The sequence below is a fragment of the Podarcis gaigeae genome (assembly GCF_964106915.1).
Source record: "Podarcis gaigeae genome assembly, chromosome: 5".
Classification (NCBI taxonomy): Eukaryota; Metazoa; Chordata; class Lepidosauria; order Squamata; family Lacertidae; genus Podarcis; species Podarcis gaigeae.
In genome coordinates this window covers 87,464,923-87,478,550 of record NC_139681.1, presented here as the reverse complement: position 1 = coordinate 87,478,550, position 13,628 = coordinate 87,464,923, and the positions used below count along the sequence as shown (strand labels likewise).

General features: G+C 45.5%; 1 protein-coding gene across 2 annotated transcripts in view; it reads right to left on the bottom strand.

The window, feature by feature from the left end:
• The window catches only part of NLGN1 (neuroligin 1), a 645,947-nt gene extending 632,526 nt beyond the window's left edge, over positions 1 to 13,421 (bottom strand). The window contains exon 1 of one of the 2 annotated variants that reach the window (XM_083739352.1): positions 12,535 to 13,421. The gene's annotated coding sequence lies outside the window, so the exon portion shown is untranslated. The remainder of the gene's footprint in view (positions 1 to 12,534) is intronic. The other variant, XM_083739347.1, reaches the window with a different exon arrangement.
• Positions 13,422 to 13,628: the final 207 nt, after the last annotated feature.

Sequence of the window (13,628 nt, the reverse complement as noted above, 5' to 3'; positions counted from 1 at the left end):
TTTTCTTAAAAGAATGGGGGGTGGAGGGTGAAGTTTGCTAGAGTGAAAATGTATAGGCAGGAAGAATGATAAACTGTGAGAAACCAAAAGCTACCAATTTGACCCTGCTTAGTCACATGTTCATTGCATTCTGAGGCATTTGTTCACAGGACGGGAAAGGCGCGTGCAAAAGTTCAAACCACTTCTGCCACACTTAAGGGTGCTGGTGGTGGTTTTTAACACACGTTTGCTTCAGGCGGAAATCAAACATCGCTCTGACTCTCCCTCACCAGCTTGCTGCTTTTTCTTCTTGCTCACACAGCTGCAACACCCAACTCTGGCGTTGTTCTTCTAACAGTGAGTTGAGGGAGGGGCCCCAGCCATTTCACATAAAGCTCTTTTCCTTTTTCCTCTTAATGGCCCATCGCCCAGGCGATCACCTCATCAGGAAGCAAGCCTGGCTTATATTTTAATACTTGCTTGATCCAAGGGTTCAAAGGGTACTCCCCTGCTCCCAAACTCATAACAGTACACTCTTCCCCACCCCTACTCCCACCCTGCCTTTGAAAGTATATGTAAGGTAAAGGTAAAGGGACCCCTGAACATTAGGTCCAGTCGTGACCGACTCTGGGGTTGTGGCGCTCATCTCGCTTTATTGGCCGAGGGAGCCGGCGTACAGCTTCCGGGTCATGTGGCCAGCATGACTAAGCCGCTTCTGGCGAACCAGAGCAGTGCACGGAAACATTGTTTACCTTCCCGCTGGAGTGGTACCTATTTATCTACTTGCACTTTGATGTGCTTTCGAACTGCTAGGTTGGCAGGATCAGGGACCGAGCAATGGGAGCTCACCCCGTCGTGCGATTCAAACCGCCAACCTTCTGATTGGCAAGTCCTAGGCTCTGTGGTTTAACCCACAGTGCCACCTGCGTCCCAACAAAAGTATATGTATTCATAAGCAAATTGATGCAGTTGCAATCAGTTCACTGATTTCTTTAAACAGTCCTACTTGTTTCTCCTTTCAGACGAGAGACCCAGTTTGCTGGGCTATTCCTCATCACTTCTTGCCCCATTCAGGGTGCCGACTGGCTACTGTGCCTGCATTCCAGTCAGCACCGGCACACAAAGTAGGCTGCATACACAGTAACCCGTATGTCGCACAAAAATGTAGTGTTTCCTTAATCCAGAATAGTTTGTGCTCTTTGTTAAAATTCTGCTTCCCATCCAGATTCTGATGTCCACTAGGCTGAATGCAGTCACTTGATACGCATTTGAAATCTCCCTGCTTGATTAGATTACCACGCCTTTTCCTCCCTGAACATGTCTCAAGTAAATGAAGAAGGATCGCCATCCTGGTGTACATTTACTCACAACACACACATACACACCCCAATTGCCATCACCTGTTTTCAAACAAACACAATGCTTTCATCTGTTTTCAAACTGACACACAGTGGGGTAATCTCCAGTGGGCTTTTCTATTCAGAATGAAACCAGTTTCTCAAAAAGTGCTTTGCAGAAGCAAAAAATAAATAAAATGCAATAGATCTAGATTGTGTGTGATAGGGTTGCCATACATTCGGAATTTCCCGGACATGTCTGGGATTCCCTTTAATGTCTGGGAAAATCCAGATTTGGGTGATTTCTGGGGGCGAGGAAAGCTCTGAAACCTCTATTTCTTGCAATTTTGCAAAAAAAAAAAAAAAAAAAGGGGGAAAAAAGCTCAAGAACTTTGCCTTAAAAAGCTGAACTTTTCTGTCCGGATTTTCACTTTCTAAAATATGGCAGCCCTAGTGTGTGGACTACGGGGGGGGGGGGTGGATAAGTACTTAGTCTCCATAGATTCGAAAGCAAAACATCATGTGTACACATCCTTAACCACAGGAGAGAATGTACACTGTATTGTCACTCTCACCCCCACCTCAACTTACTGATCTGAGGATACTTTCACAGACCCATGGCCTGGTTGAGATGCTTACTGGCTGTGATGGAAAACCATAATTGCTCATTGGGGCTGGTGTTTCATTTTTTAAAAACATACTTGAAAATCCAGGATCTAAGATAAAACTCCCAGCATTGTGGTGCTTTTATACAAATCAATGATGTAGCCACGCTTGCAATAAGGTTTTGTCGTTTTTGTCTTATTTCTGTACGCTGCTTAGGAGTATTTAAAATATTAAGCAGTCTAGAATGCTTTAAAATAAATAAAGAGATGAAAACTGTGTACAGTCTGTACCTGAAAAGAGATATTGTCAACATGAGCATCTGCGGGAATCTTCCTAGTGCCGTAGGCAATGGGGAGTAAATATTCCAAACAAACAAACATAACTTGTATCAGAGAGCAGGTCCATTATTTCTAGTAGGTCAAGTGAATGAGTGGGAGGACCTAGGTAGACCTGGCCTCTGACAAACTTGTACCTCTCCAGGGTTTCTCAATGGATGTACTTGCTATCTATTAGAAATCTAGACAACATATTCCCACTTGCTTCTGAACCTCCTGTTCTTTTCCTGAGTCCCTTTTACTCATCCATACCTCAATTAATCACACTACTGGTACAATAAATTTCACACACCCTATCTGCACTGCATTTTCCCTAAACACACACACACCAAGAAAATCGAGTCTCCAACTCCACGGTTGTCATACACTACTCTCACTCACCCTGCCCTCCAGCAAACTCGGTATAACAACATCAGGTTACTTTGCAAGGCTAGCATAACCCACGTTCTCTAAGCCACAGCTCCATCCTTCTGCATTATGGGTATTATAACGATAAACTTGACGTGGACAGGAAAATTGTTTAAATATTACAATAACATCTGGGGACTCCAGGTTGAGAAAGGCTGGTGCAGACTGTTAGAAACTCAGCTGTATGGTGTGGAGTGGAATATTCCATCATCCTACCCCACTGGTAATGTTTTTCCAGTACAGGCCATTCATGGTGATAGGATACTAAGCAACGTGGATTAAATATACCAAGAAGAAACAAATCCATTCTCAGGTTTTGCAAATCCATCAGCTCAGTTACTAGAATAATTGTACCTTGGGTCAGGCCAACAGTGCATCCTGGGTCCAGACCAGATGCACCGGTCTCTTGAGTTTCTTTATCGATTGGAGAGTACAATCAATTCAAGATCTGCTAGCACTTAGAGGGATGCTTTAACAAATTGCCCTTTGTGGCAAAACAACATTTGACCCCTTGGTCCCAACTCCACATTTATTTGCAGTCTGCTAGAAATATATCAGCCTTTTCATTTCCATTTGTTTCAGCGTAGAGCTCATTTTTCTCTGATAATGTAAATGTTAAGGCATGTAAGCAAAAGTTTTTGGTATAAAATATAATGCAAATGTAGGACTGCCACCTGGTTAAATAAATCACTCATGTGAGTTTTAATTGATTGATCAATTAATTAAAATCCCCATGTTTTTCCAGACTGTTAAAATGGGTTGGGGTTGGGGGGAGGATACTTTGTGCCTGCTACGGACATCAAAAAGCAATCTCAGACGTGCCATGCCCTCCTGCAAGAGAAAAAAAGGGAATGCTAATATGATGCCTGTCATCTGTAGCTTTCATAACTACTTTATAGGATATATATAGAATATCATTTAACCTAACCGATTAATTGACTGAAGTTTGCAACCCTAAATCAAAGGCATTGCAATAAGTGTAAACAGCATTAAGGCTCAAACACGATCGCTGCAAACCAAACCAAAGTAGAAGTTCCTGAAAAGCTTCTAAAAAGTGCAGACTAACTTGAGTCCGTGGGGCTACTCTAAGTATGACTCAGTTGGATACAATATCATGCATCTGCACAAACCTAAGGCTGCAGCAGGCCATAAGAGGCCACACTGCCTTCTCCTTTAGGTATGAAAGACCCAACTCTAGGGGTTTTGTGACTTCCTACCCTCAGGGAACCCATTCCATACCTATTTTCTGCCAATGAGTCCATCAGATCTGCCAAGGATCTTGGGTCATTTCCTAGGCACAGGCTCAATACAGGTGTTGACCATTTTGTGGACATCCAATTGACACATGACCACTGATGCACTGGTCCTTTTGGACCCGGAAGGGGCAGAATGGGGTGCAATGGGGAGGAGTGGGCTTATGCATGTTCCACCAATGCGCATGCGGGCCAGGAATAGAACTGCCGCACAAAATGATTACCGCCTGTAAGTATAGGAACAGGTCACACTTCTTAGGCATCTTCTTTCCCACACAGGAACTGAGAGTGCACTGCTGAATTCAACTCCACGCTGTATTCAAACAATTGTCCGCCGTTGCTGATTTCTTCAGCAATGTAATCTTCCAAGGAGCCATTTGAAAACCACTGGACTAAGTCTTTATGGCTCCAGTGATCAAATCCAACACAAAAAAGCAGTCCATTCAAATACAGTGGTACCTCGGCTTAAGTACTTAATTCGTTCCAGAGGTCCGTTCATAACCTGAAACTGTTCTTAACCTGAAGCACCACTTTAGCTAATGGGACCTCCTGCTGCCGTCGCACCGCCAGAGCACGATTTCTGTTCTCATCCTGAAGCAAAGTTCTTAACCTGAAGCACTATTTCTGGGTTAGCGGAGTCTGTAACCTGAAGCGTATGTAACCTGAAGCATATGTAACCTGAGGTACCACTGTAATGGAGTGTAGATTGACCCACCTAACTCTGAACCAATGATGAAGGCCTTTTGAGAAGCTCAGACAGAAGGCGCTCACACCCTACTGGGGATGAATGGACAGAAGCATCACTTCTTCTATGCAGGACTAGGAATAATTGTAGGCAAATTTTCTTTTGACTTAAATCGGGTCCCCATGGTAAAGTCCCCACCCCAACTATGTATACTGACCATCAAAGGGCTCAGTAAGACTCCTGGATTTGTTGCTTGCCTAAGTCTGAAGAACCAGGGGAGGTTGCAATATGTGTTTGTGAACGGCATTGGCTCAAAGGGGAGGGAGACAAGGTGTGCAGGCATAGGGTAGCATTCTTTCCCATTCTACAGAGCAAACGGGGGAGCTGTATCCTACCTCTACCAGAAGTTACCCTTATGAGATTTAATTTACCATACACCTAGATCAGCAATGTTCCCGGTGCAATAATGAATGACTTAGCTGACCTCCTGAACCCTAGCGTTTGCCTGCAATTCACTGCCGTTTAAGGATCTCCTCTGTTATTGCCGCATTCATGGGCACAGGAACCTGAAAGATTTTGTGGCAGCACACAGACAAGACCAATTGTTTCAAAGGCAGCTGAGTCGGTTGTATTTAAAAGGGAGAGAGTACTTGCAAATGAAACAAAGCAGTTCTGCTAACAGTACCCTGCTGATATCATTATTCCTGCTGATATCATTATTCCTTTACTATCAGACACTGTTTTCAGTGGCCTCGATCCACATGTTTTTGGAAGTACCTTTCCCTGCCCGCATTCAAGGAGGAAGGGGCAAAAGGGGAACCAACAATTGCCACCTAGTTTTGGGAGAGGACAATTCTTAATTAACTTTCAGGAGATGGGGGCTTGTTAGGAACTGCAGTGGGAGAGGCTATTTCTGACTTTTCTTCTCCTCTGTTTTTTCCACTCTGCTAAGCCCCTGCTCTCTGAAATTTATTTTGAGTTCTCCCCCAACCCCCCACTCATGCTCCAAACTCTTCTCCCAAGAATGGGGCAAAAAATGTGGAGTGGGCATTTGAATCCACTGCTAACTTTCCTTCCTCCCTACCTAAGAGAACGCTTGCTCTCTTACACCAGCGTGGTAGAGTGGTTAAGAGCGGCAGACTCATAATCTGGTGAACCAGGTTCGTGTCTCCGCTCCTCCACATGCAGCTGCTGGGTGACCTTGGGCCAGTCACACTTCTCTGAAGTCTCTCAGCCCCACTCACCTCACAGAGTGTTTGTTGTGGGGGAGGAAGGGAAAGGAGAATGTTAGCCGCTTTGAGATTCCTTAGGGTAGTGATAAAGCTGGATATCAAATCCAAACTCTTCTTCTTCTTCCATGTTGATTGCTGAGTCAACAGTGTGGACTACTAGAGGCTGCCTTGCGCAGAGTCAGGCCACCCATTCATCTAGCTCAGTATTGTCCTCACTCACTGGCAGGTTTTCTGGGAGGGTTGACTCCCAATCCTATCTGGAGATGTCAGGGATTGAACCAGGAACCTTTTGAATGCAAAGCAGATGCTCTACCGCTGAGCTATAGTCCCTCCCTATCATAAATCAAGCCTATATGATGGATATCCTAGGAGCGGTTCATCAACCAAAGAAGACACTTAGGCTGGAAATGGGAACCTCTGTCCTTGGAGGTCTTCAAACAGCAGCTGAGCACAAATATCTGTCAGGAATACATTAAGTCAGGTCAACCTCTCTACATTTCAGCCACTCTGTCCTTCATAAACTAATCCTGAGCCAAACCCATGGGTTTTCTTTATCTTTTAGAATGTTTATCTTGCTCAGGCCTGCTAGGTGTGCATAGATGGCTCTCCACACTAGATCTGAGCTGTGGTGAAGAGGAACCTGGCTGTGGCTCATAGACAGAATTGCAGTGGAAAAGAAAATGAATGATTAACAGGGCAAATTACACTGGATGGCTGGTGATAGAGAAGTTCTGCTCAGCTCATTTTCCTCCATGATCTACTCTGTGCTTGTGTTTTTGAGCTCTTCATCATGACTTCCCACATTTCCCACTGGAAGACAAGTCAGTCTCCTTGTTCTCTATCTTTAAAACAGGTGTTTTTCGTTATTTATTTATTCAGCTTATCAGTAAGTATTCCCTGGGTGGCTGCCAACAAAACCATCGTTCATATCTATCATAAAATCGGCAGAATAGACAACTGCAAAAAACAAACCATATTTGTTTCAGTGACAGTATAAAATAATTTGAGACTTAAAACACAATTTAAAACCCAAGTTGATAGAAAAGTACTTTGTCCGGTGCTGGTAAGACCACAAAGAAGGCACCAAGTGAGTCTCTCTTAAGAGAAGCATTCCATAGCTGCGGTGCCACTACCAAAAAGGCTATCCCTCTCCTTAGTGGTCACCTATCTCAGTTCTGTGCATATGAAGAATGATCTTAAGATTCATGTAGACATTTGCAGGGAGATGATCCTAAGGCATTTTAGAGTTCTATAGATTAAATGCAGCACTTTAAATTGGGTCCCAATACCAACTGAGAGTGAGTGCAGCTGGGAAAGCACTGTCATAACATGATGAAAATACCCAGTCACAATACCATGGGGGCTCTATTTTGAACCAACTATAGAGGCAGCCCCATCCACAAGACATTGCAGTAGTCTATGTGAGGGGTTACCAGTTGGCATCCATCCATCTCAGGGTGGAGATAGTTACCACCCACAAATCACAAACACTCTGTGCTGAGAAGTGTAATTCTCTCCAGCCTCACATAACTCTAGCATGTTTGAATCCAAATTAGTTCATGAAAGGGTTAAACCATAGAGTAAGCTGTCCTGCCAGGCTTAGCATGTCATCACTTTCCACCTTGAGAGAAAATGGGTCACCAAGCCCAGGGCTGTCTTAACCATATGCAGCGCCGGGGTGCAAAGGTTGCCCAATCTTAGGTGTGCAGGAAGGCAAAGCCAACTGGCCGCCTCAGTGTCTCCCTGGCTTGGTCGCCCCCAAACTCGCAGTGCAGAAGAGCCCACTGTGGCGCTCTGACCGACGGGCAGGCTTTTCCCCACACTCAACTCTCGGGCCCCTGACTCTCGACCTGGAGCCCCTGAGAGCCCGGTGCCTGGGTGCCCCACACCCCTAGCACCTATGGGTAAGACGGCCCTGATCAAGGCTTATAACCTCCAAGTGAGGTTATATCTCACTCTCCAAGTGGATTTCAGCATGCAAGGAGCTCTAAGCTGGTCACTCCAGCGCATGGCTTTAAGCAGCCTCTTTTTGTTTCAGACCAGAATGGAATCTGAAACAAATATTTTTCTCCACCAATAGTTTAGTAACTTTTACCTTTTGTAATTAAGCAGCATCTTTTCTGACTGCTGTATAGAAAAGCACCTGAATCTGACATTTGAAGAGTTTTGCAAGGAGTCCATTGTTGACTTACTAAAAACATTTGTTCTGTATCTATGCTAGGGAAGTGAGATCGCTTGGAAAGAGCTTTTAAAAGAGGGCATTTTAGGGACTCACTGGAAGGTTTTACACATCTTTCTTTGCTGCTTGTACTGTGGTGTTAAATCTCTGCTGGGGTTCTCTCACCCAAGAGTGCTTGCCCCAAACTTGGGTCTTGGCTTCCAAGATTCCAACACTTTTCACCATAGAAACCAACAGCAGCAATACAATCCACGACACATTGACAAGGGGTAGATTTCAGGGGAGGCAACCCAGGCAAAGAACTGGGTCATCTGGCTTGGAGGAACACCTGCCCGATACAACCATCCACTAAGCAGCTGAATCAAAGTGTTCATGTGGCATGAATAAATACATATTTATAGATCATAGCTTTGCATTTATCATCTTATGTGGAAAAGAAAGCACGTGTTAAACAAAACAAGGTATCCAAAGTTGAAGGAATTGGGGGGGGGGGGGTACTAAAGATTCTTCTTACTTAGGACCAATGCTGAGCATTGGGTGCAACTGCTTCCAACATCGGAAACACTATGCCTCTGAATACCAGTTGCCCAGTAGTGGACTGTAGGGTTGAGCTATAGCACTTACTTGACCTCCCAGCAGTTGGGTCACCACTGCTTACTAGGAGGGAGAGTGGGAAAGGCAAGGCGGAAAGGTTGGTGTTGTGCAAACACGCTAGCAAGAGCACCATATTGGTTCTGCCAGTGTGTTTGCACAGTGCTGACCTCCCTCCTGCCTTGCCTTTCCCACTCTCCCTCCTGGGGAGGAGAGACATCTCCACTTCTGGGAGGTCAGGTATGTGCCACAACCCCACCCCACCATCCACTACTGCAGCTGCTGGGATGCAAAAGTGGGGACGGCACTTCTGTGCGCAGGTCCTGTTTGCAGGATTCCCATAGGCATCTGGTAGGCCAGTGTGAGAGCAGGATGCTGGATTAGATGGGCCTTTGGACTGATCCAGTCCACAATAACCCCAGGCGTTGAGAAACCATCTATGTCTACTCGAATAATAGAATGCCACAGAACGTTCAGATGAACACCTAGGAGAAGGTGGCTTTCCTAAAGCTTCTCAGCTGCTTCACGCCAAAGACAAGACTTGAACCAGGGACTTCCCTTCTCACTGTTCAGTGGATGGGAGTTCATGCTAGAGTAAGCAGTCTTGAGTGCTGCAAGCCAGGCAGAATCATTCCTGCCCGTTCAGTGTAGTAGCCCCCGGCCCCAGGAACAAGCCCTCCAAGGGATGATCAGAAGCCACATAAACATTTCGCAGCAAAGCTACAAGGTAATTCTCTAGTTAAGAAATTAGTTTCATTGATTAATTATATTCAATACTCGGCGGCCCAGAGAAAGAGAGTTCACATGATGAATAGAGCCTATGTTTCTAATGATGTTTTCCTACAATGAATGATTTGTCAATACTGTTAAATGGAACTCCAGCTGAAACGTGGGGCGATATATTTAAAACAAATGATCAGAGGCAATCAGATACACAAATGTTGTCTCTAGTATCAGCTGCAGAAGTGTTTCAGAAGAGGCAACGAAAGGGAACAAGGGGCTTGTGGGGGGAAGTTAGGTAAGTGTAAAATCTTTTTGTGGGCTCTTTTCTTCTGTTTTGGGGGGGTGGGGGATGAGAGGCTTCAGCGGCTGGGGGCTTCTGTGATTCGTCTGAACAGGGGCTTTTAAAAAGACATTTCTTTCTGTTATTCATGTAATGTAAATGGTGGATTAAAAAGGGAAGAAAAAGAGGAGGGGAGAGAAACTCCAGCAAATCCCATTAATAAAGAAAGCATGAAAATAAAGGCAGCAGGGATGGACTGGAAGGAATATATATATACATCCTCCTTTTCCATCACCACTTCCTCCAGTGCTGCAGGAGCATTAAATATATTCGGCTGAAAAACTGAATGCCACAGTCCCTGTGTTTATTTAAGAGGATTGCAAAGGCTAACGCCAGAGCCAGCCGACTTACTACAACATTTCACTCTCCCCCCCTCCTTCCCTTTTAATCAAGACATGGGATCGGATGGTCCAAACCGTGTTGCCCACTTGGGTTTTGTGCAAGTCACTAAATCAGCCCCTGTGCTGTCTTAGCTCTTTGTCTGAACCAAGAACAATGTGAATTTTTTGGTGCCCTTTTGGTGAATGGACCCATCTCATCACCCCTGTCCCTAATCACCTGTGATCTTCTCATCAGATGTGCCCTCAGTTCCCTATGGCTGTCAAGTGGCAAAGAATCGCTGGGTATTTCATATTGATGGGTTTTTTTATTTTAAAAAAAACATAGCAAAAGATCTATGGTCAAATGCCACCCAGCATTTCTTGACGACACCTTTATTACCAAGAACCCTTTTAGCAATTGTTCACAGCAATTAATTATTTTGGAAATGGATGCATTAAAAAAAAGGTTAACATTTATCCTTAGAGGAGCACAAGTAATTTGTGATAGATACAGACTGCTTTATTAGCACAGGGAGATTTTATTTTAAGACAAAAAAGGACCATTAAATCCCATAAAAAGCAGAATATTTCTGCAATTAGCTGCTTGCTGAAAGCCTTGCTCTTTCCCAAGTATGAACCTGGGATATAAAATATGGCCCAGAGAGCTCACTGATGGAGACCAAGGATCTATATCGCTGAGAGGCCAAGCCTAATTTCTTTTATGTCACCTTCCCCTTGTCTCAGCTCTAACAGCTTCATTGCATATGGTTATATCCCAGGGAGAGTTAATTGCAATTCAAATGATTCTTTGTAATGCAAATAAATTCCAGCCAGGTGTTTCCCACCATCCTTTTCTTTACACCACTTCCTGCCCCTCGTAAAACAGGAGAAAGACCTCTACAGAGCATGTTTCAGCAGAGCGGATGAGAATCGCCCCAAGAAAGTAACGTGGAAGGAAATCACCAAGGAGGGGAGAATAACTATAAGGGAAATAACAGACATGTTATGATGATGAAGAAGAGAAGGCCAGGTTGGGTTGGTGCCAGATCCTGCAAAGGAGATGAACTGAAGTGAAGGCAGTTGCTCCAAGGGGATGCTTTATAATCTATCAGCGCCTCTCTGTAGCCAGCGTTTGAACACTCATGCACAAATGCACAAGCACACCCATCACCACCCGTCTCTCTGACTCCTGATGACTGATAAGCTACTGCGCTTAACTTGTTTAAAGACAACACCAAACAGCAGTGCCTATGGAAGAACCTTGTGTGGCCAGAAAGCTTGCAAACATTCTCAGTGCAAGCATCTTATGTTTCCCAATCTCTCTTCCCAACCCTCCTCCCCTTCAGTTCATTTGCCTGATTCCACTGTCTTTCCACATCCTCTTTCCTTCCTCTGTTTCCTGGCTGCTGCTCCCAGTCATTCTTCAGCTGCCAATAACTAGCAAGCACCAGGCACAGAAGATTCAGATGCCCTAGCACCCTTGTGATTCTCACTAACGCTTCTCCAGCGTGTTGCGTGGAGGTGTCTCTCACACACACCCTCCGTGGGGCTTCCTCCTTGCCCCCCACAACTGCACGCTCCTCTGCCAACGCACCTCTGTCTCGCCCCCCAAAAAGACTTTTCTCTATCCTTCCCAAACACAGAGCCACTTACTAAGAAGCTGGTCACTAAGGAGTCAAGCCTAGGTGAAGTATATCACAGAGATTGCAGCCAGAGGCTGAGAACCACAGGAGAGGACAGGTCAAGAATTCATGCATTTAAAAGCACAGGGAGAAGAAAATGTCTGGGGAGAGTGTTACTGGAAAACTAGCCCATTCCCCCCAAAAATCCCACTGCTTCTGGCTTTTTGAAGCGAAGATTATGGGCTTTTTCTCCGCTAAGGGCAAATATGAACAGAGCCCCAAACGTACAACCAAAGCCTTAATCAATAAATGCCCCCCCTCCACTTCTACACGGATCAAGCCGTCTCCTCCACCCTATTCTTAACTGATGGTGCTGACTCCCTCGAATTAAATGGGCTTTATTTATAAGAGCTGCAGCAAATACCTTGATATATAAAGACTTTTTAGTTCCACTTGTCAAGTTTCTCCTAGGCACATAAATAATAAAGGCCAGCTTTTGCCTGCTGCTTATGTATGCTGTGTTAATGCAGACTGCTGTGGAAGAAGAGGAAGTATACCCCAAAAAGGGGAGAGAGTGGGGGGTGGTGGGAGCTGTTCCTTTAATCAGAAGATACTGGCATGTGTGTTTGAAATCCAGCTCTCCCATACAGACAAAACATGCCTGGAGCAGACATAAACTCTTATAATATTAGAGGAGGGGTGGAGGGTTAATCAGATTTAATACTAGAGCGCACACAAAGACAATTCAGATATATTTTGCGGGGGAAGCATAGGAGAGACTTGGACCTGAGGTGGGGGGGGGGGCGGCGGAGAGAGAAATGAACCCCTTCTGGGGAAAGCGATGGGGAGAAAGAGGCAAGTTATTGGAAAGCCCAGATAGATAACATGCTGGCGTCTTGGAAAGGACAGAAATAGATGCCTTACCTTATCAAACTACTCCTCCTTTTGTACCTGATCTGCAATCATAAATACTTGGAGAAGAAGAGGAAGCTAAGTTGAAGGCTGGGTCTTGTTTTAGGAAAAGAAAAAAACAAGGGGGGAGCAAGCAACGTGCATGTCTTTAATGCTCCTCTTCTAGAAAGGGACTCGACGGAAGAATGTGCCAAGCTGATTCCTTAGTATCCATTAGCTCCCTAGAGGATTCCAAATGTCTTGAGGAGAGGAGAGGGGAGAGGCGTCCAGGAGAGGTAGGGTGGCGAGAAGAAGGGAATTTGGAGGAAGGAGAAAAGAGGAAAATCGCAAAATCTGTGCCTTTCTACATCCAGCGAGGGGCTGTCGCTGCGACCGATCCTACACCAACGCCCCCCTCCCCACTCACCCCACCCCCCCCCAAAAAAAAGGAGCGGGAGAAAGGAGAATTTCAGAAGACGTGTCTCGCTACAAACTTGGCAAGCCAAACGTAGAAACACGTCGGGAGAGAGGAAATTAATTTCCAAAATTATTTGCAGAGAGAAAAGTCACTTGCAAGGAGGGGAATTGCAGCTCTGTATCTATAGATAGATATCATGCAAAATCCCCAAGGGTGATTAAAAAAATATTATTACTATTATTATTTTTTAAAAAAAATTAAAAGGAAGGAAGGAGAGAGGGATGGAGGGAGAAGGGGGATCAGGGAAGAGCAGCACACAGTGGCCCAAGGAGACGGGATCACGAAGGAGACAGAAGGCTGTACATCCGTAGGCAAAGGGAGCATCAGCCGCTTTCCAAATTCGAGCAAAGGCTCCTGCAGTTCAGTTGCCTTTTTCGCCCCCCTTCCGCTGCTGCTGCTGCTGCTGCTGCCGCCGCCGCCGCTGCTGCTACCTGTAGACATAAGAGGGAGGCGCGGGCACTCTCAGGCGCGCGCGCGCTCACGGGAACACGCCGCTACGCGCGCCGAACAGCCTCGCAGCTGTGTGCGGAGCGCGCGCGCGCAAGGGGCGCGCTTGCACAGCAGCAGCAGCAGCAGCCGAGGCGAGCACAATCAAAGCTTAGGAGAACAAGGAATGCATGCAGGCTTTCGTCCACCTCTAGCTTTTCCC